Below are 24062 nucleotides of genomic sequence, written 5' to 3'. Positions count from 1 at the left end.
ATGTATAAATTTTATAACGAAAACTTAAATTTTGTTTGAATATTGGATATAAAGTGGTTATATTTTTTGGTTATCATGCAATCATATTGAAACCAAATTTGAGTTTTGGATATAAAGTAGTTACATTTTTTCGTTATTATATCTGTCAGCGATTTTAATTTATTTTTTATGATACATTGGTTTGTATTTTAGGTGACGATATATATATTATTATATTTAAAACATGAGTTTTGGATATAAAGTGGTTATATTTTACGGTTATCATGCACTCATATTGAAACAAAATTTTAGTTTTGGATATAAAGTAGTTATATTTTTTGGTTATTATATCTGTCAGCGATTTCCATTTATTTTTTATGATTCATTGGTTTGTATTTTAGGTGACGATATATATATTATTATATTTAAAACATGAGTTTTGGATATAAAGTGGTTATATTTTACGGTTATCATGCACTCATATTGAAACAAAATTTTAGTTTTGGATATAAAGTAGTTATATTTTTTGGTTATTATATCTGTCAGCGATTTCCATTTATTTTTTATGATTCATTGGTTTGTATTTTAGGTGACGATATATATATTATTATATTTAAAATATGAGTTTGAATGCATAATAACCAAAAAATATAACTACTTTATATCCAAAACTCAAATTTTGTTTCAATATGAGTGCATGATAATCGTAAAATATAACCACTTTATATAAAATATAAATGGAAATCGCTGACAGAAATAATAATCAAAATTTATCAATTTTATAACGAAAACTTAAATTTTGTTTGAATATGAGTGCATAATAACCAAAGAATATAACCACTTTCACCACTTTATAACAAAAAGTCAATATATATTTTTATTATTAACGCAGAAAGGAGTACTACGCGAAAGTACTTCAGTCACCCCAGGTATTCGCTCGGCCAGAGTTATTTTTTTAGAGCACGGCCGAAGGCCGCCAACGCAGAAAGGAGTACTACGCGATATTACTTCAGTCACATAAATTACGTATTACACATATACATATGTAGAAAGTATTTTTTATAGTTAATATAGAAAAAAGAATCACGCGATAAAACAAACAAAGAAAAATTGTTAAAAATCCTACATATTTACTGTTTAAGATGTGGAAAGACTCGTTTTCCTCATAATTGTAAATAATCTAACCTTTTCAACGATGAGTGTGCTAAGTGATTTTTAAATTAATAAATTTAGGTAAAATATAGCAAAATATAAGTGAAATGTAAGCTTATTTCAAAGCTTAGATTGTGTACTTAAATATACAAAGAAAAAAATGTGAAACAATTTTGTGAAACATAGAGAAATAACATGTTTCCTTAGTGCAAATTTTTGAACTTTTAATCGGGGATATTTTAAAAAATATTAGTATTTTTTACATTTTTTTTGGCTATTTCTCCTCTCGAGAGGCGCCCCTATCCGTACATACCCAAAGTAATCGGAATCGTGCCATTTATAAGATTAGTGGGATAAGCCACTCAACAGCCGAAATCGTGTGATTAAGTGTCGGTCTGAACATGGTATTAAATACCACTTCAAAACATTATTGATAGCAATATAGTTGTTTGGATAAAATCCATTGCCTGCCAGTACCTCGTAAACGTTGGTGTTTGGCGGCATATATATAATAGTATATCGATTACTAAGTGGCTATACTCAGTATAGTTTTTGTTTTTTAAATGTGTTAAAGGTACGAAGTTAAACGTTGAATATAAAATGTTATAGTTACTATAGGGTAGGGAATAAAGTGAATGTAATTGAAGGGCATTGTAGTGGTTATGAAATGTTATATTGGAACCAGAATTAAGGGCAACCATGATTGCGCATTTCACGTACTAGTATTTTAGCTAACTTATTTTTCTACATTTTAGTTAACCCTCTAACCAATAACCCAATTTTTGTTTGAGCTGAAAAAATTACCATACACTAATTTTTATACAAGGAACAAGAATCTGAAGTCAGATTTAAAAAAAATTCAATAGGTCCCCTTCCAGGTTGGAAAAAGTGAGGTCTGCCTTAAGGCATACTTGCCTGTTGGCATGTAAAAAAATACGGATTAATTTATTGCAAATTATTTAAAAGAAAAATGTTTATTGCAATAATTTAAAGTAAAACGTATCAAAATCAAGTTTAGTTATATTATTTCATAAACAATATTAAATAAAATAAAAGATAAAGTAAACATATGTATTGCATAGCAGTAAAAATTCAAATTTAGTTATAATATAATATAAAATACAAAAGTGTTTATGATTTTGTGTGAAACAATTGAAAACATTTTTTTGACGATGATAAACATAAATTTAACTGACATTTTGTGCAATACATTTGGGTTAAAGATTTGCAGCCTGGCATCTTACACATATGTTTACCGTCTCGCCCTAAAACATCTGGTATATGACCAATCCCATCGTATCGAATATCAGTTGGTGGTGCATAGGTGCGTCGATAGCCAGTTCTCATTTGTGAACTTGCACTTGATGGTCTACCCACATCATGAATCCGGTGGTAGATGATATATGCGTTGACAACCGCTATATCCAGCATATGATAAAATAAACGTAACGTCCATTTTTTGGTTTTAAGACGGATATGATAGCGTCCTATTAGGCCATCCATTAAATCGACGCCACCCATATGCCGATTGTACTCTTTGACTATGGTTGGGCAATCGATATCTACATACTCTTTTTTTTCTTTCTATCAAAGCGCGTCACTTTTGGGGGTTGACAGGTATCAGTAGAAGTGCAGAAAGGCTTAACGCCAGCATACGTGGAAACAAGTCGTACACATTTTGTGTCTTTCCACAGTACAGACGTTATGTCAACTCCAAAAGCAGTACCCACAAATTCCTCGGCGTAGCCCCGTTCTTTATTTTTTACATCGATGTCCTTTGAGAGCTTACAATTTGGAAGTCTATTGGCACGAACCGTACCAAGTGCATAAATTCCTCTGCTTCGTAAATAAACAAGCAATGCCAATGACGTATAGAAATTATCAAAGTATACTATGTGATTTTTAAAGTTGGGCACGGTTTGTGTTAAGCGGACGACAACGTTTCCGGTTGCTCCCAAGTCAGGTGCATCTGCTACAACATCATTATCACCAGCACCTCTGTAGACTTCAAAATTATACGAAAACCCATATGAGTCACATAACACAAAAAGCTAACACCATATTTGTGAGGTTTATCTGGCATATATTGACGTAAGTTTGTTATCATCTTTGTGGGACCCATTTGCTCGTCAATACATAGCCTTGGTGATTTGGGTACAGAATTAAAGCGTTCATTTAATGTATCTATGAGTGGACACACTTTGTAGAGCTGATCATAACCTTCCTCACCCCTTTTCTTCATATACGAACTGTCATTGAAGTGCAGGTATTTCTTGATTTCATAAAATCGTTTTGATGGCATCGCAGCTCTAACACATTCAAGTGAGTGTTTTGACCAATAACTTTCAATATTTGGATAGCGAAACACAGACATATATAATATTATACCAATGTAAATTTTCAAATCTTGTCTGGTCAAATTGAAATCAGAGTTTATGTTTTGCTGATGAGCGTACAGATTTGTTTGGCTGACAATATCGTCCAGCAATTTATTTGTAAAAAAATATGTAAAGCATTTAAAAGGAGTATTCAATTCATTAAATGCTTGTGGAAATTTCTGTTCACCATTGAATACAATTTCTTTCCGATGTAGCTGGAAGTTTTTTTTTTCCAAACTATATTTTTGAACTGTGAAGATTGTGGTGTACAATGCTTCACAGAACCAAAAAATCCACCAGAGTTAGATGGAATAGAAACTTCACCTTCTTCAATTTGTGGTAACGGTGATCGAGCTCTTTTCCTCCTTGGTGGCTGTTTTGTTGTTTTATTCATTGCGTTACTGCTGGTACTTGGTTGCTCGGAAGAAGGTGGAGTAGACTCATTGGGTTCATCTACACTTATATTAATTGCCGATGACAAAAGATATATTGCACTTGCATTATATAAATGCTCAATATAATGATCGATTTCTTCAAAATCTTCATTTGGTAATTGCACGTTAACTTCATCATCGCTGTCAAAGTCTTCTTCATTCACGCTTTTATCATCTTCTGAATCATCATCATCAACAACAGAATTCATTAATTGTTGGATAGCTTCTTCGCTCATAAGCGACAAATTGTAACGCTTCCGATTATTTGACATGCTTACGACTACGAAACACAATACAAATTATTAAAAAAAAAATTATAATGTATAAAATATGTTATAATAGTTACATGTTTTGCTTTCAACTACAAAACATAATTTTATAAATTACTATTTACTTTTAAACATGTTAAAATAATTACGAATAGAATTTACATACTTACAACGAAATAATTTTTTTGAGCGGGCGCCGGCAAGTGTGCCTTTAGGAGTAGTGAACTTTTAGCTTGCTAGAAGCTTGTCTGTACAAATTTTTTCACAAAAAACTTTATACTAGTAAACCAAAATATTGTATCTATACCGTGATATTTTTTTAAGAACAATTGTAGCACAATTATTTTTTTTTTGCAAATTCTGAAAATGCGCTTTGCATTAAAATAATTTTTTGCTGATCTTCACACCAACTTTTGACACTGACTGATCACTGGCGCCTGAACTCATAAGCAAAGAGCATGCAAATGCTTGTTTTATGCAGCCGTGACATTTTACAACAGAAATTTACAAAGGTAACGGTAAAAACTTTTCGGGCTGTTGCGCTATTGCAATTGTGCTTAACTATACCTTTTGGTAGCATTGCCGGATAGAGGGTTAAATACAACTCGTGGAAATTTTGCGCTCACTTTCTGTTAAGGTTGGCTATATGTTGGCTGGGATTTAGAATAGCATCCCCGGATTTCGGGAATAAAATGGGTATCAGTGGAAAGGTGACGTTCTCCAGATCACGAAAATATATATATATAGTTGCCGCTGACTTATAGTTTTAAAGATATTTGCATTTAAAGTTGAAAAATTGATAACTTTTACATTGGTAATTTGTATATTGTGAATAACTTTTTCACTTATATTATGCACTTTTCACTTACTAACACTTCACTATAACGTTTCTGTATATTAATTTTTTTTAATATTTCTCCGCGCCGCGCTCCAAAAAAAAATAACCATGGCAACCCTTTTCTTATTGTGCAAATGCAGAGAATTGTAAATAAAATAAAATAATTAAAATAAAGCTTTATTTACAACAAATATTAAAAAAATTAATATACAGAAACGTTATAGTGAAGTGTTAGTAAGTGAAAAGTGCATAATAATGGGTGATTTTTTAAGAGCTTGATAACTTTTTTTAAAAAAAAAAACGCATAAAATTTGCAAAATCTCATCGGTTCTTTATTTGAAACGTTAGATTGGTTCATGACATTTACTTTTTGAAGATAATTTCATTTAAATGTTGACTCATGTGGTTTCAACAAGATGGCGCTACATGCCACACAGCTCGCGATTCTATGGCCATTTTGAGGAAAACTTCGGAGAACAATTCATCTCAAGAAATGGACCCGTAAGTTGGCTACCAAGATCATGCGATTTAACGCCTTTAGACTATTTTTGTGGGGCTACGTCAAGTCTAAAGTCTACAGAAATAAGCCAGCAACTATTCCAGCTTTGGAAGACAACATTTCCGAAGAAATTCGGGCTATTCCGGCCGAAATGCTCGAAAAAGTTGCCCAAAATTGGACTTTCCGAATGGACCACCTAAGACGCAGCCGCGGTCAACATTTAAATGAAATTATCTTCAAAAGTAAATGTCATGAACCAATCTAACGTTTCAAATAAAGAACCGATGAGATTTTGCAAATTTTATGCGTTTTTTTTTTAAAAAAAGTTATCAAGCTCTTAAAAAATCACCCGATATAAGTGAAAAAGTTATTCAGAATATACAAATTACCAATGTAAAAGTTATCAATTTTTCAACTTTAAATGCAAATATCTTTAAAACTATAAGTCAGCGGCAACTATATATATATATTTTCGTGATCTGGAGAACGTCACCTTTCCACTGATACCCATTTTATCCCCGAAATCCGGGGATGCTATTCTAAATTTTACCCCATATGTTTATTTAAGTGGTTCTGGTTCTGTAAAATTTGGTCAAACTCTTGCCTTGTTGAGAATAGTTGGGGAAACTTTAGTATACCATCCCACGATTTCAGGATTAAAAGTGGTTTGGTTGGATAAAGCTGATGCTCCAGATTAAGAAAATTTATAATTATAGCCGCCGCAAACTTTTAGTTTTCGAGATATTTGCATTTTAAGTTGAAAATTTCGCTAATTTCAATTTGCAATTTCTCGATTTATAGTAACTTTTTCTTTCATATTATGCACTTTTTATTCACTTACACTTCATTCAATATTTCTACATATTTTTTTTATATTTATTATTTAGATATTTGCCAAAAATAAGCATTTTATATTTTACATAAATATTATTACACGCACAATAACAATAAGTGTTCCGTGTTGTCAAATAATAAGTGTTATCATATCCCAAACGATTGAAAACAATAAAAATAAATTAAAAAAAAACTCAAATGTAGGAAAAAATTACCCTGGGCGATCCAACACCGGGGTGTGTCAGGTTTTTTTTTGAGCAAAACTGCTGTTTGCGTTGGCGGCCTTTGGCCCCTCTTCAAAAAAATAACCCTGGCCGATCCAACATCGGGGTGTGTCAGGTTTTTTCGAGTAAAACTCCTTTTGCGTTGGCGGCCTTTGGCCGCGCTTCAAAAAAATAACTCTGGCCAATCCAACACCGGGGTGTGCCAACACCAGGGTGTGTCAGGTTTTTTTTCGAGTAAAACTACTTTTTTTTTTTTTGCTTTTTACTCATGATATAGAAAGAAAAGGGATAAAGATTTATGTATTTGGCGTAGAAACCTATTTTTTATTCGTTTGATAGACGTGTAGATATGGCAATACTTATTATTTGACAACACGGTACACTTATTGTTATTCAGGGGTGTTGTGGAATCTGATAGATAGATAGATAAGATTATTGAGGTTCTGCACCGCGACCTAGGGTCTATTGTGCCCTCTCATGTATCACATGACCTCCTAAAGCCCCAGCAGTCTGAAAAATTCCAGTAGTTTGCCGGGCGCTAGTGAGGTGATGTGATCCCTGCTAATAAAGATGGAATCCAGGGCCTTAAGCCTTTTTCCACAGATTGCTGTGCAATCTAGGATAAGGTGTGCTGGTGTTTCCTGTTCCAGGTCGCAGAACCGGCAATTAGCACAGGAGACCATGCCCATGTTGGACAGCTGCTTCCTGAGCTTGCAGTGCCCTGTGTAGACTGCGACGAGGATTCGGAATTTCTCACGGGGGAGGTTAATTAATTCCTTAAACCTGGAGAGGTTATATCCTCCTAAGAGCAGCTTGGCGTGGCGCATACTTGCTGCCTGCCGCCAGTGCCGCTCCCTCTCCTCTCTCTCCTCCGTGCGGAGCAGCTCCTTAAGAGTGTGGGGTCCTACTGCTACGAACGGCTCTGGTCCCCACATCTTGGTACGATGAGATCGCTTTTAGTTGCGGCTGAGGTTGATTTCAGCGCATAGACTGATGGCAAGAACTTCTGCCTGGAAAATGCTTGGGAAGCAGCCCATAGGTATGGATAGCTTGGTTCGCGGACCCGCAATACCTGCCCCAATGCCTTCCGGTGTTTTCGAGCCATCTGTGTACCACTGAATGGTACTGTCTTCCAGCAGTCTTTCCAGCGTGGAATCGTTCCACTCCTTCTTACTGCCTAGAGTTACTTTGAAATGCTTTTTGAAGTTTACTTTCCTTGTTGTGCCGTCTCTTGAGAGGAGGGCCAGCGGTGTGCTCTCCGCTAGAGCGTCCATCTGTCTGGAGGACATTATCTTCCCTCTCCTGCAGCCTTCTGCTGACATTAGCAGCATGGTGTGCTTTGCTGCTAGCTTGATCACCTTATGCAGCGGTGTGACGCATTGCCCCCGAAGCACAGACACATGCAAGTCTTTGCAGCTTTGACAGTCTCTGAATCACAGAGGACTGTGCTGCTTTGGTGGCCCAGGCAACCGCTCCATAGGTGACGATGGGTCTTACTATCATGGTATACAGCCATCTCATGATGTTTGGCTTGCATCCCCATGATCTGCCGGCTAGGCGTCTGCAAATCATAAGTGCTCTTGTTGCTTTGGACAGCGTTAAGTCCAAATGCCTGCTCCATTTTAGTGTTGAGTCTAGGGTGACGCCAAGGAATTTGACCTCCCTAGACATTTCCACCTCTGCGCCTCCAATTGTTAGGGTCCTCAGGCCCGGAAGAGATCTCCGCCTAGTGAATGGGATCACGGTGGTTTTGCTGGGTTGATGTTTAACCCTACCGTGTTACACCATTCCTTCGCCAATTTTAAGCCCCTTTGAACAATGTCACAGAGAGTGTTCTCAAATCTACCTCTCGCCATTATGACAATGTCGTCCGCGTACCCTTGACAGCGGATTCCATTGCTGGTGAGCAGCTCGAGTAGTTCGTCTACTATCAGGCTCCAAAGCAGAGGTGATAGTACTCCACCCTGTGGGCAGCCCCTCGTGGTGCCAAGACGAATTTTACTTCCTCCAACTGTTGTTTCTGCAACCCTAGTGCGCAGAAGGGCTTCCGTCCATCTGCGTATCGAGGGATTTACGTTCCTTCTCTCGAGTGCCTTGATGACGCTAGTGTGAGACGCATTATCAAAGGCCCCCTCGATATCAAGGAAGGCGCAGATCGCAACCTCGCCATTATCCAGCGAATCCTGCAGCTCAGACGCGAGTTGGTACAGAGCGGTGTTTGTAGATCTACCTGCCCTGTACGCGTGTTGTCCGGCATGTAGGGGTGCAATCTTCAGCGCTTCCGATCTAATATGGTTGTCTATTACTTTTTCCATCCCCTTCAGCATAAAGGACGTGAGACTAATAGGCCGGAACGATTTGGCTAACGAATAGTCTCTCCTCCCTATCTTGGGGATGAAAATCACTTTTGCTATTCTCCACGGTTCGGGGATATACGACATCGCCAGGCTGTCTCTCATCAGCCCCAGCAGGTGTGGTAGGAGGATGTCCATACCTTGCTGCAATAGGGCCGGGAAGACGCCGTCCACTCCCGGTGACTTGTAGCTCGAGAAGGAGGCCAGTGCCCATCTGACTGAGTCAGCAGTGAACAGATTCCTTGCCGTCAGCCAGTCTGAGCGATCCGGCCTGCGTGTGACCAAGGTTGGGGTTAGGTCAGCTTGAGCCGTCTCCGGGAAGTGCGTTTGTAGGAGTGTTTCTGCCCTCTCCTCCGCGCTTGTCGTATATGTCCCGTCCTGTTTCTTTAGAGATAATACTGTGTCCGTCTTACCCTTCGACAACGCCTTGTGCAGTCGAGCTGCCTCCGGGGTCGAGGAGACGCTATCACAGAATTTCCTGAAACTGTTTGACTTGGCAAGCCTAATCTAATTGTTGTAGGCTGTTAGGTGCCATTTGTAGTCCTCCCAGCTGCCTGTGCGTTTGGCTTTGTTGAACAACCTACGCACCTTCAGTCTGAGGGCTGAGAGTTTACTGGACCACCATGGGCAGCCTTGTTTGCTGGTGGTCGCTTTCAATGGACAGGCACAATGATAGGCGTCCACAATGGACTGGGTTATGGCACTCAGTCTGCTCTCCAGTCCAACTGTGGTGGACCTAACATCCGCCTGCTCCACTACACTTATACTTCTACTTAGGATCTCTTTGAAAGTGCCCCAATTTGTATTTCTGGGGGTACGAGTTGGAGGTCGGTCCCCGACTACCACCCTCAGAGCAAAACGAATGATTCTGTGATCTGACAGTGAGGGCTCTTTTGATACCCTCCACTGCGAGATCAACCCGATCATGTTGTCATTGCTTAAGGTAATGTCTAGGACTTCCCTGCGGACACTTGTTACGAAGGTTGGCTCGCAACCCACATTCTCAATGTTAATATTATTACTAAGTATGAATTCAAGCAGTGACTCACCCCTCATGTTGCAGTTCGTGCTACCCCATTCCGTGTGATGAGCATTTGCGTCACATCCTATGGTCAGGGGGAGATTGTTGGATTTACAATACTCCACCAGACCAAGTATCGATGGGGGGGTGCTGTGGCTGACTCTCCCGGAAAGTATGCGGATGCAAGGACGAAGTCCGATCCTTCCTTGTCCTTCACCTGCACCGCCACCAGGTCTTGCGTTAGAAACTTTGAAATACAGAAAAAGTCTATATCGGCCCTAACGACTACACAAGATCGGGGTCTCTCGCTAGAGTGATCCCAGATTACCTTGCTCCTTCTCATGTTGAGGCCTCTTACCTCTCCTTTGAACACCCAAGGTTCCTGGATTAGAAGGATGCCCAGGTTATCCGAGATGAACTTCTTCACGATGACTGCCGAGGCTGCCGATGCGTGATGTAGGTTCACCTGGGCCACTTCTATGCCGGTGCTGGAGCCTACAGAATTGGTTCTATGAGAGACAGGTCCCCGTCTTCGTCCCCTTCATCGACCTGCATCTCCAACCCTTCCAGAAGCTCCTGGGTGGATGGCATCTTGTCTTCTTGCCCGTTGCTCTCGTCTGCATCCGCGGCGGTGGTCGCAACCTACCCAGCCGAGATGGGTTCGCTGGGGGATTCGCTGTCCTTACCCGAAACCACAGCTGCAGTCGCCTCATGCGCCGCTGGGCGAGTTACGGGTGGAGCTGGTGCTTCGTTCATCCCCGTCTTGGCTTCTTGGCTCATGGACGCAGCCTTGGGCCTCCATGGCCGCACCACAATCTTGCCGAAGCGGAAATTCAGTTTGAATCCCTTCAGCCTTATATACTTGTAGGACTCGTCGTCCATCGTGATGTTGAGGTTCCACCCGGAATCCACAACACTGCTTGCTACGACTTTCCACGCCGAGGTACTTAAACCTTCGTTCTGGTTTCTCACCAGACTAAGCGCGAAGTCGTAGCTATCCTCTGCACTTCTCGGAAAGAACGCTACCATGCTGTGTATTCGCGGTATTTCCTCACCTCTCCTAACACACAGGGCCGGGCCCTTCCAACCCTCGAACCTTGGCGTGATCTCCTTCAGCCAGGTGGCCGACTTCTCTTCCTGGCAGTCGACCAGCAGCATGCCGCCCTTGAAGAATATGCCGCTAAAAGCGCCGGTGAACTTGTTGCCAATGGATAGGGCCTTTACCAGGCAGTTCTGTAGAGCTGTAAGTTGCTCAGGCCCTAGGGCCTCCGCCGGGTAATTGCGAGCCACCACTGCCATACGGATGCTACTTACAGCCTCCGAGTATTTACGGCTTGCGGTACTTATTGGCTGCTGGTTGGGGTTGGAGCGTTTACCACTGGCCTCCTGTGGTTTATCTTCCCGTATTCTCTTGGGCTTTGGTGGCACCTGAGGCGTTATTTGGCCACCCTTCCTTTTCTCCGATCGACTAGGTGCCTCCTGGGTCGCCGGCCTTGCTGCGCTCTGTCCCTCCGACGAGGCTGCTTTAGCACGACGACGCCTTCGGTTCCTGCGTTTTGTCGCGGCCGATCCACCGTTGGTACCTGCGCGTCGTGCATTGTTAGGAGAGGGGTCTTTCCCACTGCTCCTACCCAGAGCCCACCTTTCGGCTGACTCCGGGGTCATGCCGTCCTCAAGGAATCTTAGGTACCACTTAAGAGTGGTTCCACTCATTCCCAATCTACGTGGGTCGTCATGACCTCCTGGCTGTCCTGGCTCCGGGGTACAAGGAATGTTCCCTCGTTGCCGTCTTCTTTTACGTTCACCCCTTGATTCCACTTTCGTGAAACCACCCTCCTCTCCGCAGTCGATCCTGCTCGAGGGGGTTGCGGGGGTAGCGTTTGCGCGAATTGCGGTTGACGCGCTGCGTTGAGTGCCGCTGCAAGAGGGCACGCTCGTGACGACGGCGTGCTCTTCAAAGAGTGCACGCTCTTCCGGCGACAGGGCGTCCAAGAAGCTAAACTTACGCTTAGCCCCTGGGCTACTCTTGCCTACGGTACTATTGCTGCTGCTGTCTATGTCCACCGTTTTGATTGTCGTTGCTTTGGTCGTTGCCGTTGTTGTTGTTTGTTGTTGTTGTTTTTGTGGTTGTTGTTGTTGTTTAATCTTGTTCTTACGACCGTTCGGCTCGTGTTGTAAGCCTCCCGGTCTAGTCTTAAAGAAGGGGAGTCTAAAAGTCCACTGCGCCAGAGCCCCTTGACGCAGTAAGGCCACCGTTACTTCCCAAGGCGGCCCGGTGTTGGGAAGGCTCCGTACGAATACAGCCGAATTTACCTCCTGGCTGCAAATCATCCAATGGGCACGGGCCGCATAACACCCTGGATTAAGAGGTGGTAGCTCTTGGTCACCGTGCACATGCAGCCTCCGACAGCCACCGGGGGCGATGCTCTGCAGCATCATCTCCGGTGGCTGAGAGATGCTGTGCTGTGCTGCGGTTTAAGCCCCTGCACCACGACAAGGTGCCTACCATTCGCAGAGGCGAATCAGTCGGAATCAGAATTGAAACCGTTAAAAAAAAGCAGTAGGTGTCATGAATTCAGATATTATTGGTTTGATATTCGAAACAGAATTTGTATCGGTTTTGGGTGTCACGGAATTCAATTTTATCGATTTTGCTGTCAGAAACAAATCAAGAAGATAGTCGCACACAGATTTGAATTGTAAGTTAAGAAATCAAGTTATTTTATTGTTACAAATTAATTTATCTTTATTTCTATAGGAGAAAACATTATAATAAAACAAGAAATGTCTTAATTATTGAGTTTTGGAAAAGAATGCGGATATTTAAGAGGGGAGCCTTTTTTAGAGGCTTAAAAAAGTCGTTTTTTTTTAGCTTTTTTTGGGTGGGAAAGAAATAAATGATTAAAGCGAAATTTGTAGTGTTTATATTTATACCTGCCTTTGAAAAGCAATTGCTAGATGCTTCTCGCATGTGCATATGCCAGACGGCGGGCACGATGCAGGTCGAGATTTCTATCGGAAACAAAAAATTCAAAGAGATTCATATTTTTTAATAACTTGTGTTCAAGTTAAGTTTGGAACATTTTTAAAGAGATTTAAGCAAAAAGTAATTAATTTTTTTAAAGCTTTTAAAGCAGGCTCCCTGTAAAATGTAATAAACGTAATTTAACACCCAAATGGGTCTTTATTCGTTCGATAAATGTTATCTCTTAAAATCTTTCTTTAATTCGGAACTCATTAAAAACTTTAATATGATTGCATCCAAATGTATTCATTTGCAAGTTTGTGTGTTACATTAGTAAACAGCTGATTCGATTAGTGGTTTTGCATATGTTCGAAAAGACTAAAATCCAATCAATCCACCATTGATAATCAGAATTGCTTTGCAATTCTGACAGCTAAGCAATTCTGTCTTGGATTCCACAACACCCCTGATGGTGCTTGTAATAATATTTATGTAAAATATAAAATGCTTATTTTAAGCAAATATCTAAAATATTAATAAAAAATAAATATGTAGAAATATTGTAGTGAAGTGTAAGTGTATAAAAAGTGCATAATATGAAAGAAAAAGTTACTATAAATCGAGAAATTGCAAAATTAAATTTGCGAAATTTTCAACTTTAAATGCATATATCTCGAAAACTATAAGTTGGCTATAATTATACATTTTCTTAATCTGGAGCATCAGCCCTATCCAACCATATCACTTTTAACCGTGAAATTGTGGGATGGTATACTAAAGCCGACCCAAATTATTCATTAAAACTTCGTGTTTCTATAATTTTAAATAATTTTGGGTAAATTTTAGAATTGCGTTTTAGTGTATATAAAAGTTAAAAATATAGGTCTAAAATTCATTTTAACCGGAGAAACGCGTTTTAAATAGTTGAATGTTTGAACTTTAAAAAACCATAAGTCAGCGGCAACTATATGTATATATATTTTTTTTCTTGATCTGGAGGACCTCCTGTATCCACATACCCATTTCGGGTCATTGTCATGTTGAAAAAAAACTCGTTTTTTTGACATGACGGTAAATTTTCCTTGAGAATGCTTAACATGTGCTTTGATGTTAAATTTTTCACTTGTTTTCCGACAGACCATACGACGGCCATACGATTCGTTCCCACAACAGTCTGGCCTACGTAACCGGAACGGACCCGGATTTTTATCCGGCCAAGGACTGTCAACTGGTCAGAATTCAGCCACTACAACAACAATGCCCATCCGACAGTTTTCCAAAAGTCAACACCTTTAATTTTATAGGTATTAGCGAACGATAATGTCTTGTTTAAATATAATCGATATAAGTGGTTTTTTTCTTGCAACACGGTCTTGTATATTGTTATTTCTCAGCCCTCTGTACACTGTTTAATTTTTCGTTTGTAGTTGGGCCGTTAATTTAGAATTTATTTTTTTAATACCATGTGGACAAAATTAATCGACAGGTCACCGGATATTTGGTTTTCTAAGTCGAAATGGTTTGTAGTTTATTGTAGTTGAAGCAAAATTTCAATTGGCGGTATGTATACTCGTAGATCATCATTAATTGTTGGACGACACTAGAATTATTACCGAGAGCTTCGGTCGTTATTCCAGCCTATCGAAAATTAAAAGTACATGATTGTAGTAACAATTCTTTTACTTGTAGTCAAACTATCACATCAGCATTGATGTTCAAACTACCTGAAGGGTTAATTTTATCGGTGACTCGCCGGATACCCGATATTTATAGTCAAAATGGTTTGTAGTTTTTTGTAGTTAGTGTAGAATTTTTATCCGAATAATAAATTTTGACAAATCAATAACCACGGAATAATTTTAACATTACTATTGAGAGTTTCGCTCATATTCCGATCGTCGCTAGATTGGAATGTAATTTTAAGATAGTTTTATAATTTATCATCAGTTTTTCTAAGTTTTATAAATGAAAAAAAAAACCGTGAAGATACGGTATTGGGTCTAGATGGCGTTGTAAGATCCTCGTAATCCGCCATCTTGTTCCGGTTATACACGTGGTACCGGCATAAGGCATTCTCGTGGTGAGGAAAAATGATTGTTGCTGCGTTTTCCAAATGAACATACATTATTTTTATTTTAAAAGTTACCTGTGTATTTATGAAAAAAAACTGATTTTTATCAACAACTGGAGGTAAAAATGCGATAGTTTCATACTATTTTACGGGTTGATATCCATTATAACCTATTTCAGAACTTTTTTATACACCTCTGCCATGTTTCCCATTTATTCATTACAGCACAGCTCGTTTCCATTCGTGTTTCTGAAAATAAGCTGTGTTGAAAAAAGATGGCGGATTACGAAGATCTTACAACGCCATCTAGACCCAATACCGTATCTTCACGGTTTTTTTTTTCATTTATAAAACTTAGAAAAACTGATGATAAATTATAAAACTATCTTAAAGTTACATTCCAATCTAGCGACGATCGGAATATGAGCGAAACTCTCAATAGTAATGTTAAAATTATTCCGTGGTTATTGATTTGTCAAAATTTATTATTCGGATAAAAATTCTACACTAACTACAAAAAACTACAAACCATTTTGACTATAAATATCGGGTATCCGGCGAGTCACCGATAAAATTAACCCTTCAGGTAGTTTGAAGATCAATGCTGATGTGATAGTTTGACTACAAGTAAAAGAATTGTTACTACAATCATGTACTTTTAATTTTCGATAGGCTGGAATAACGACCGAAGCTCTCGGTAATAATTCTAGTGTCGTCTAACAATTAATGATGATCTACGAGTATACATACCGCCAATTGAAATTTTGCTTCAACTACAATAAACTACAAACCATTTCGACTTAGAAAACCAAATATCCGGTGACCTGTCGATTAATTTTGTCCATATGGTATTAAAAAAATAAATTCTAAATTAACGGCCCAACTACAAACGAAAAATTAATTACTACAATCCTCGGTGCGCCAAGCTGCTTCGAGTATGCACAGAAATTTTGCAATCGGTTAAAGTGGGGTGCCAACTTCACACAGCTGTTTCATTTGACACTTTTGTGTGAAACGCTGCTCTAAGTTCAGAGTTAAATTTTTGGTTACTGCCAGTAACTTGGGTCATCCACTGGATCTGATATTGGGGCAATATTTATTTGCAGTTTTTACTGATTTTTCTAAAGAAAATTTTAAATAACTCAAATCGCCTATCCTAAGCACTCAAAATTTCAATAAAAGGAATGTTAAGGATTCTGCAAAATACTTCTGTGAGCTGTATATACAGCCATGGTCACACAATCCGTGAGATTATGTACTGTGATACAGTCACAAGTCTATAAATTTGAGATTTTAAAAGTTAGAGAAAATTTTTGGGACTTGAGACGATTTTTGCTATTCTGTAAGTGACAGTCACAAAATCTATTACATTTCATTATTCAGAGATGTTTTTACACTTGAATGAAAATAAATATGTGGCTGCGATTTAGAATAGGACACGATTCCGATTACTTTGGTGGAGGAGTAAAAAAACCGAATTTCCGTATAAATGGGGTATGTGCGGATAGGGGAGCTTCACCAGAGAAGAAATACCAAAAATAATATCAAAATATTTTTTATTTTTTAAAATATTCACGATTAAAAGTTCAAAAATTTGCACTAATAACACATGATATTTCTCTATGTTTCACTAATTTTTTTTACGTTTTTCACTCTGTATATTTAAATATACACTCTAAACATTGAAATAAGTTCACATTTCACTTTTATTTTGCCATATTTTACCTAAATTTATTAATTTAAAAGTCACTTAGCACACTCATCGTTGAAAAGGTTAGATTGTTTACAATTATGAGGAAAACGAGCCTTGCCACATCTTAAACAGCAAATATGTAGGATTTTTAACAATTTTTCTTTGTTTTTCCGCCTGATTCTTTTTTCTATATTAACTATAAAAAAATACTTTCTACATATGTATATGTATGTGTAATATGTGATTTATGTGACTGAAGTACTTTCGCGTAGTACTCTTTTCTGCATTGGCGGCCTTCGGCCGCGCTTTAAAAAAATAACCCTGGTCGAGCCAATACCCGGGGTGACTGAAAGACTTTCGCGTAGTACTCCTTTCTGTGTTGGCGGCCTTCGGCCGCGCTTTAAAAAAATAACCCTGGTCGAGCGAATACCCGGGGTGACTAAAGAACTTTCGCGTAGTACTCCTTTGTGTGTTGGAGGCCTTCGGCCACGCTTTAAAAAAATAACAAAAATAACACTGGTCGAGCGAATACCCGGGGTGACTGAAGAACTTTCGCGTAGTACTCCTTTCTGTGTTGGCGGCCTTCGGCCGCGCTTTAAAAAAATGACCCTGGTCGAGCGAATACCCGGGGTGACTGAACAACTTTCGCGTAGTACTCCTTTCTGTGTTGGAGGCCTTCGGCCACGTTTTAAAAAAATAACCCTGGTCGAGCGAATACCAGGGGTGACTGAAGTACTTTCGCGTGGTACTCCTTTCTGGGTTTAAATAAAAATAATATATTGAGTTTCGTTATAAAGTGGTTATATTTTTGGTTATCTTGCACTGATATTGAAACAAAATTTGAGTTATCGTTATAAAATGGTTAAATTTTGGTTATTGTATCTGTTAGCGCTTTCCATTTATTTTTAATAATACGTTGTTTTGTATATTAGGTGACAATATATATAATATTATTATATAATATTACTATATAATATTAACACTTCACTAATTTGTTTATAACCATTTATTTTATATTAAATAATGCACAAATAACTTTTATTCAACATTTAACTTTTGTTCAAACAAAAGGGTTGCATTCTAACTAATAATTAGTGAAGTCATAATTTGCTTACGTTTCAAATACTTGGTTTTATATTCCAGATCTTCGATTATAGCATCACATCCGCATACCATATTTTCTACCAGCTTCTCACATCTCTTCTTTGGATGGTGTACCAGACTTCCTTAATACCTTCCCATAAATCCTCAAAATTTGTAAAATTTTTAGCAGCAATTTTAAGGTTAACATCGTTCCATAAGTTTTCTATTGGATTAAGGTCAGGTCCAAAACATCTATTTTTTCTTTCTTAAGGCCAGGTTGCTCTAAAAAACGTAATTTTTTTCAATACATTTTATTTTTATTACAAAATATGTTGAGTAATAAATTTTATTACATATGAAACTACATATATTAAGTTTTTTATTCTTTTTTCAAAATGGCGGTCCTGAAAATGGCTGCTGAAACTCATCCGATTCGTAGATGGTGACATCATTTCTTGGAAAAGAATAATCTGAAAGCAAACAACTAAACGGTTTCATGTTCTGTATCAAATTAGCTATGGCCTCAAGCAGAATGAAACATTTTCAATGAAAAAAAAATGGCGGGCTTTTGAAATTTTTGAACCCTTTTTTCACTTTTAATTGTTTATAACTTTTTTAAATAATAATGAATATTTCTGGTTCTGCTTAAGGGTATAGCCAGACATCTAAAGAGTAAAATGCCGTTTGGTTCATATCGATAAGTGCAATAGTTTTGAAATGAGAGTGTCATCCATGCGAAAAAGCGTGGCTCGGAGAAAACTCAGTTTAAACCAAAGGCACGCAGTAGCTGCCGCTGCCAAAGTGTTCGAGCGGCCGGATTTCCCGCAGACCTCATCACTGTTTTATACCTGCTTCTCGGTCTTGCTGACCTACGGGCTTAATTCTATACTATTATAAAATGGTTTGGAGGAACCTGGCCATAAGCCAATCCTTTGTGATTTTCGCTGTGTGTTTAGGGTCGTTATCCTGCATAAAAGTCAATGAAGGGGCATGCAATTGAAAGCAAATGGTTCCATTTCTAAATATTTATACCGATCCATTTTCCCCTAAATGGGAATTGTTTGATTGAAGATGAGGAATGCACCGCGACCTTTGGTCCATTGTGCCCTCTCCTAACTCACATAGACACACCTAGCCCCAGCGCATTGATGAAGTTCAATAGACTTCCGGGCGCTAATGAGACTATGCGATCCCTATCCGGAAACATTGATCCAAGGGCCTTAGTCCTGCGTCTACAGACTGCTGTGCAGTCGATCAGCAGGTGCTCCGGGGTTTCAGGCTCCAAGTCGCAGAACCGGCAGTTAACGCAAGAGGATAGGCCCATGTTGTACAGATGCCTATTCGACTTGCAGTGGCCGGTATACTCTGCGACCAGTAGCCTGAGTTTGTTCCTGGGGTGGTTTATTACAACCTTGAACCTACTCAAGTTGTATCCTCCCATTAGCAACTTGGCATGTCTCATACTACGTGTTTGCTGCCAATGCTCTTCCCTGCCCACTCCTTCTTCCTTGCGGAGTAGCTCCTTTATGGTATGTGGACCTACCACAATAAAGGGTTCGGGTCCCACCATCTTGGTGGAGGCTGCGGAGCAGGCTAGCTCGTCCGCCAGTTCATTACCGGTTATACCTCTGTGACCAGGCACCCAAATTAGGTGTACCTGTTTACGTTCTGCAAGGCTGTTCCCTGCACTCCTGCACTAATAGCGATTTGATTTCGTAAGAGGAGATCGCTTTTAACGCCGCTTGACTATCGCTGACGATGGCTATTCGCTCATTGCGATAGTTGCGATGGAGGTTTATTTCTATACCCCGGCTTATGGCAAAGACTTCTGCCTGGAAAATGTTTGGGAACTCTCCCACGGGTATGGAGAGCTTAGTGTGTGGGCCCGCGATCCCTGCACCGATTCCCTCCGACATTTTCGAGCCATCGGTGTACCACCTCAGCGTGCTATTCCTCAACATCAGCTCGAGATTGGAGTCGTTCCACTCGTCTTTGCTGCCGAGGGTGACCTTAAACTTTTTCTTGAAGTTAACTATTTTGGTAGTGCTGTCCCTCGAGAGGAGGGCTGATGGTACATCGCCACTTATCTTTTCCATCCTGCTTAATCCGCCCGCTCTGTAGGCATGCTGAGCCGCATGCAGGGGTGCTCTCTTTAGCGCTGTCGTCCTTATTTTATGGTCCACGATCTTCTCCATGATTTTTAGTAGGAAAGACGTTAGACTGATTGGCCTGAAGGACTTCGCCAACGAGTAGTCTTTCCTACCTACCTTGGGTATGAAGATCGCCTTCCATGTCCTCCATACTTCAAGGATGTACGCCATTGCGAGGCTTTCCCTCAGCAACCAGGTGATGCAGTAAATACTGCGCCCCCTGTTATAACAGCGCTGGGAAGATGCCATCCACTCCCGGAGACTTTAATCTCTCAAACGAGGCCATTGCCCATCGGATCGAGTCCGCCGTAAATAGCTGTTTGGCGATACTCCAATCCTCGCGGGATGGCCTGTGTTCGATCACGGGAGGACATAGGTCTTCCCGAACCGTCTCCGGGAAGCGCGCCCGCAGAAGCTCCGTCGCTTTGTCCTCTGCGCTGGTTGTTAATGTCCCATCTGCTCTTTTTATTGCTACTACTGCGTCATTTGTGCCTCTGGCCCGAGCTTTATGCAGCAGGTGACATTCTCGCAGAATCTCGTGAAGCTAGCCTGCTTTGCAGACCTAATCTCCTTATTGTATAAAGTGAGATAGCTCCTATGTTCTTCCCAGACCCCCGTAAGTTTCGCTTTGTTGAATAGGCTGCGTACCTTTTTCCGGAGGTGTGCTAGTTTTCTTGTCCACCAGGGACAGTTTCGTCTGTCTGTGGTCACTTGTAGGGGGCAACTGCCATAATAAGCGTTAATAACAGGCTCGTTTTGCTTAGATAGCCTAATCTCCAAGCCTGGGCCTGAAACGCTATTATCAGTCACCAGATCCTGCGTCAGCAACTCTGAAATGCAGAAGAATTCAATGTTATTCTTGACAACTATGCAAGTTCTGGGTCTCTCTCTAGAGAGATCCCAGATTACCTTATTTGACTTCGTTCTATGGACCCAAGGCTCTTGGATCAGCAGTATGCCCAGTTTCTCCGCTGTGAACCTGTTTTCTATGACAGCCGAAGCTGCCGCCGCGTGATGCAGGTTCACCTGGGCAATTTCCGTATTGACGGCCATTATAATAATAGTTCGAGGAAGGGTAGATCCTCTTCCCCGCAGTCAATCACGCTGCCGTCCATTGGGTCTCCTAGCCCCTCAAGAAGTTCCTGCGTGGAGGGTAGCTCTGTTCCCTGACCACAGGAACTAACATCCGGGACGTCGAGGGTCGCCGCTGGCATTGCCTGTCCAGGGGGCCTATTCTGTAACTCGATTCGAAAATCGATTTACTAGAATTCGGATTTTTTATATTCTGTAACTCGATTTTCGGATTTTCAAGCCAATTTTCGAATAAAATTTCGTTAGCTTTTGTGTTGTAGAAAGCAAAAACGAATATTGTACGTATTTTTTCTGGCACAGGGTGGTACAACTTTCGCATAATGATAAAGTAGATCCGAATTTCGAATGGAATACATTTTCGAATCGAGTTACAGAATAGGCCCCCAGTCCTGCTTCCGCTGGGTTGATTCGCAACCTCGTCCACCTGCATTGCTACTGTATCCGGGGCTTCCACAGTCTCTGCCTGTTTTTCTACACCCCCGCTTTGTCCAGTCGCAGCCTTTCCTGCTCCCTTGGTTCCAGTGGCTGCAGGCTTGTGGGGCCGCATGACCACCGTGTTGAACCTGTAAAACAGGCGGAAGCTCGGTGCCCGAACGTACTTGTACGATTCGTCGTCGATGTACAGGTACAATCTCCAACCTATCATGTCGCCTATTTTTTCACCTTGCTGCTGACGATGCGCCAGGACGAGATGCTGAAGCCCAGGTTCTGATTTTTCACCAGACCTAAGGCAAACTCGTAGGGTTTGTCCCCGCTTCGAGGGAGGAACATTGTCATGCTATGCATTATTGACAAATCTTCCGCCCTCCTCACGCAGAGGACAGGACCCTTCCAGTCCCCCAGCTTTGGGGCGAACTCCTGCAGGCAGTTGGCGGACCTCTCGTCCTTGCAGTCCACTTGTATCATACCTCCTTTGAAGTTTCCTCCCAGGAAGGATGCCGCGTATTCAGTTCCCCTGAACACCTCTTCCATAAGGAGGTCCTGGAGCGCTGTAAGCTCCTCTGATGTTAGCAGCTCCTCCAGGTAGTTTTGAGGTAGTACAGCCATGCGGATGCCTTTAACAGCTGGGGGGCTCCTGCGGCGTGATTTGGCCGCTCTTCCGCTTCGCAACTTGAGCATACGTGTCTGAGGGCGCCACGCCTTGCGGACAATGTAGCACTGACCGGGCCACGGTTGCTGGTTCCGCCGCCTTGCGCGCGAGCAGACACGGTCTCGCCGCGCACCTTATGTGGGGATGCGTTGCTCCCTTTGCTCCTGCTTCTGGCCATTGCCTCCGCTACCTGGGGAGTCTTTCCTTCTCGGAGTAACGCTGGTACCACTTCATACTGGCACCACTCATACCTTTCCTGTGCGGGTCGTCACATCCGCCGGGTTTACCAGCTTCTGGGAGTGGGCGTTGCCCACCTCTGCGCCTCCTCCTCCGTCCACTACGAGCGCCGTAGGGCTCTGCCCGATGTGACTCACCCGAGTCCGACCCGCTACGCCTTCTGGCGGGGGTCCTGGTGGCGCTCGTTGCTGCTTCCGCGGCATCAGGTCCTTTCGCCAGCCGAGTGCCGCTGCATGAGGGCATGTCGTCATCATCCTCCCTGGCATGCTCCTCAAACAGCGCCCGCTCCTTGGGCGAGAGGGCGTCAAGGAAGCTAAACTTACGCCTAGCTCCTTGACCTCCCTTGCTCCTTGACCTCCCTTGCTCGCTGCTGCACCGGTTTCCTTCTCGTTGTCCAAGTCCGTTTTCCGTGGTTGTTGCCTTGTTTCCGGGTTGTTTTGTTTTAAGTTGTGTGTGCTCATCTTGTCCTTACGACCCTTGGCTCACCAAGGTGAGCTGTCGGGTCTATTATTTTAATGGGGAACTGAGGGTCCGCCACGCCAGAGCCCCTTGACGCGGTAAGGCCACAGTTACTCCCCAATTTGGCCCGGTGTTGAGGAGGCTCCGTTATAATACAGCCGAATTTACCTCCTGCCTGCAAATCATCCAATGGGCACGGGAGTTGCATAACACCCTGAATTAGGAGGTGGTAGCTCTTGGTTGGCGCACGCATGCGGCACCCGACATCCTGCCTATGCCTTGCGCCTAAGCCCCTGCACCGCGGCAAGGTGCCTACCATTCGCAGAGGTAATTGGGAATAATTGAGCCCACGCCATGCCAGGAAAAGGCACCCCATATCATATTTTCGTCTGTGTATTTTATCGTCTTTTGTGTGTAACTGGGATTTAACGATTGACCTTTTGGACCATGAATATTACTTATCCCATTAAGACCATATTAAATTTCGTTTCATCCGTTCATAGTACTTTTTCCCCAAAGTAAGGTCTTTATCCCTATGTGTTTTCGCGAAACGTAGATTGGACGTGCCGCTTTGACAAGTGTTTTTTTGGCCAAAAAATTGGGCCTCATTTAAACGTCTTCCAACAGTCTTCCGCGATATATTTAATCCATTTTCTTCATTGATTTCCAGCATTATTTGTCATGAAGACTTAAAAGGGTTGGCTTTGCTTTTCCAGACTACGGCAAGGACTGTTAAACATGGCGGAGGAAATATAATGATTCGAGGATGAGTATGTTGATAATATTTGGTCAATAGTGAAAAGACAGCTCTGGTAGAACGAAACAGCTTTGGGATAATCGTTTTTTTTATATTTTAAGTTGATTGAGTGGCCAGCAAAAAGCCCCGACTTCAAGCCGATGGTGAAAAGACGGCTCTGGTAGAACGAAACAGCTTTGGGATCGCGTAACAGCAAAATAAAGGCGAATTCTGAAAGACATTGAAAATTTGTCTATAGACAAAATATTGAAATATATTTAGTTATTGACTCTTCGAATTTATCTAATTTTTAATTTGATTGAGTGGTTGTGTTTTTATGAGTGATATTCGAATTTAAAGTACAAAAATTCACAAATTAAGTACATAGTTCTTTTTATTTATTATAAATTTTAACTTATATAACTTAACATTATATCCACTGACATATTAATAAAATATACCTGAATATCCTGTATATATATTTTATGCAAACTGATAATGAAG

The 24062-nt window shown here is 40.9% G+C and overlaps 1 protein-coding gene across 3 annotated transcripts in view; it reads left to right on the top strand.

Annotated features, from left to right (window-relative positions):
• The first annotated feature begins 1618 nt into the window (after positions 1–1618).
• The window catches only part of LOC120781078 (GMP synthase [glutamine-hydrolyzing]-like), an 84214-nt gene continuing 61770 nt past the window's right edge, over positions 1619–24062 (top strand). The window contains exon 1 of one of the 3 annotated variants that reach the window (XM_040113221.1): positions 1619–1705. The gene's annotated coding sequence lies outside the window, so the exon portion shown is untranslated. Of the gene's footprint in view, positions 1706–1730; positions 1751–1786; positions 1848–24062 lie in introns of those variants that run through there. The other 2 variants (XM_040113224.1, XM_040113222.1) reach the window with 2 other exon arrangements.

Source organism: Bactrocera tryoni, unplaced genomic scaffold (assembly GCF_016617805.1).
Source record: "Bactrocera tryoni isolate S06 unplaced genomic scaffold, CSIRO_BtryS06_freeze2 scaffold_269, whole genome shotgun sequence".
Taxonomy (NCBI): Eukaryota; Metazoa; Arthropoda; class Insecta; order Diptera; family Tephritidae; genus Bactrocera; species Bactrocera tryoni.
Note: the sequence above shows the minus strand (reverse complement) of the source record. Positions and strands in the feature narration are given on the sequence as shown.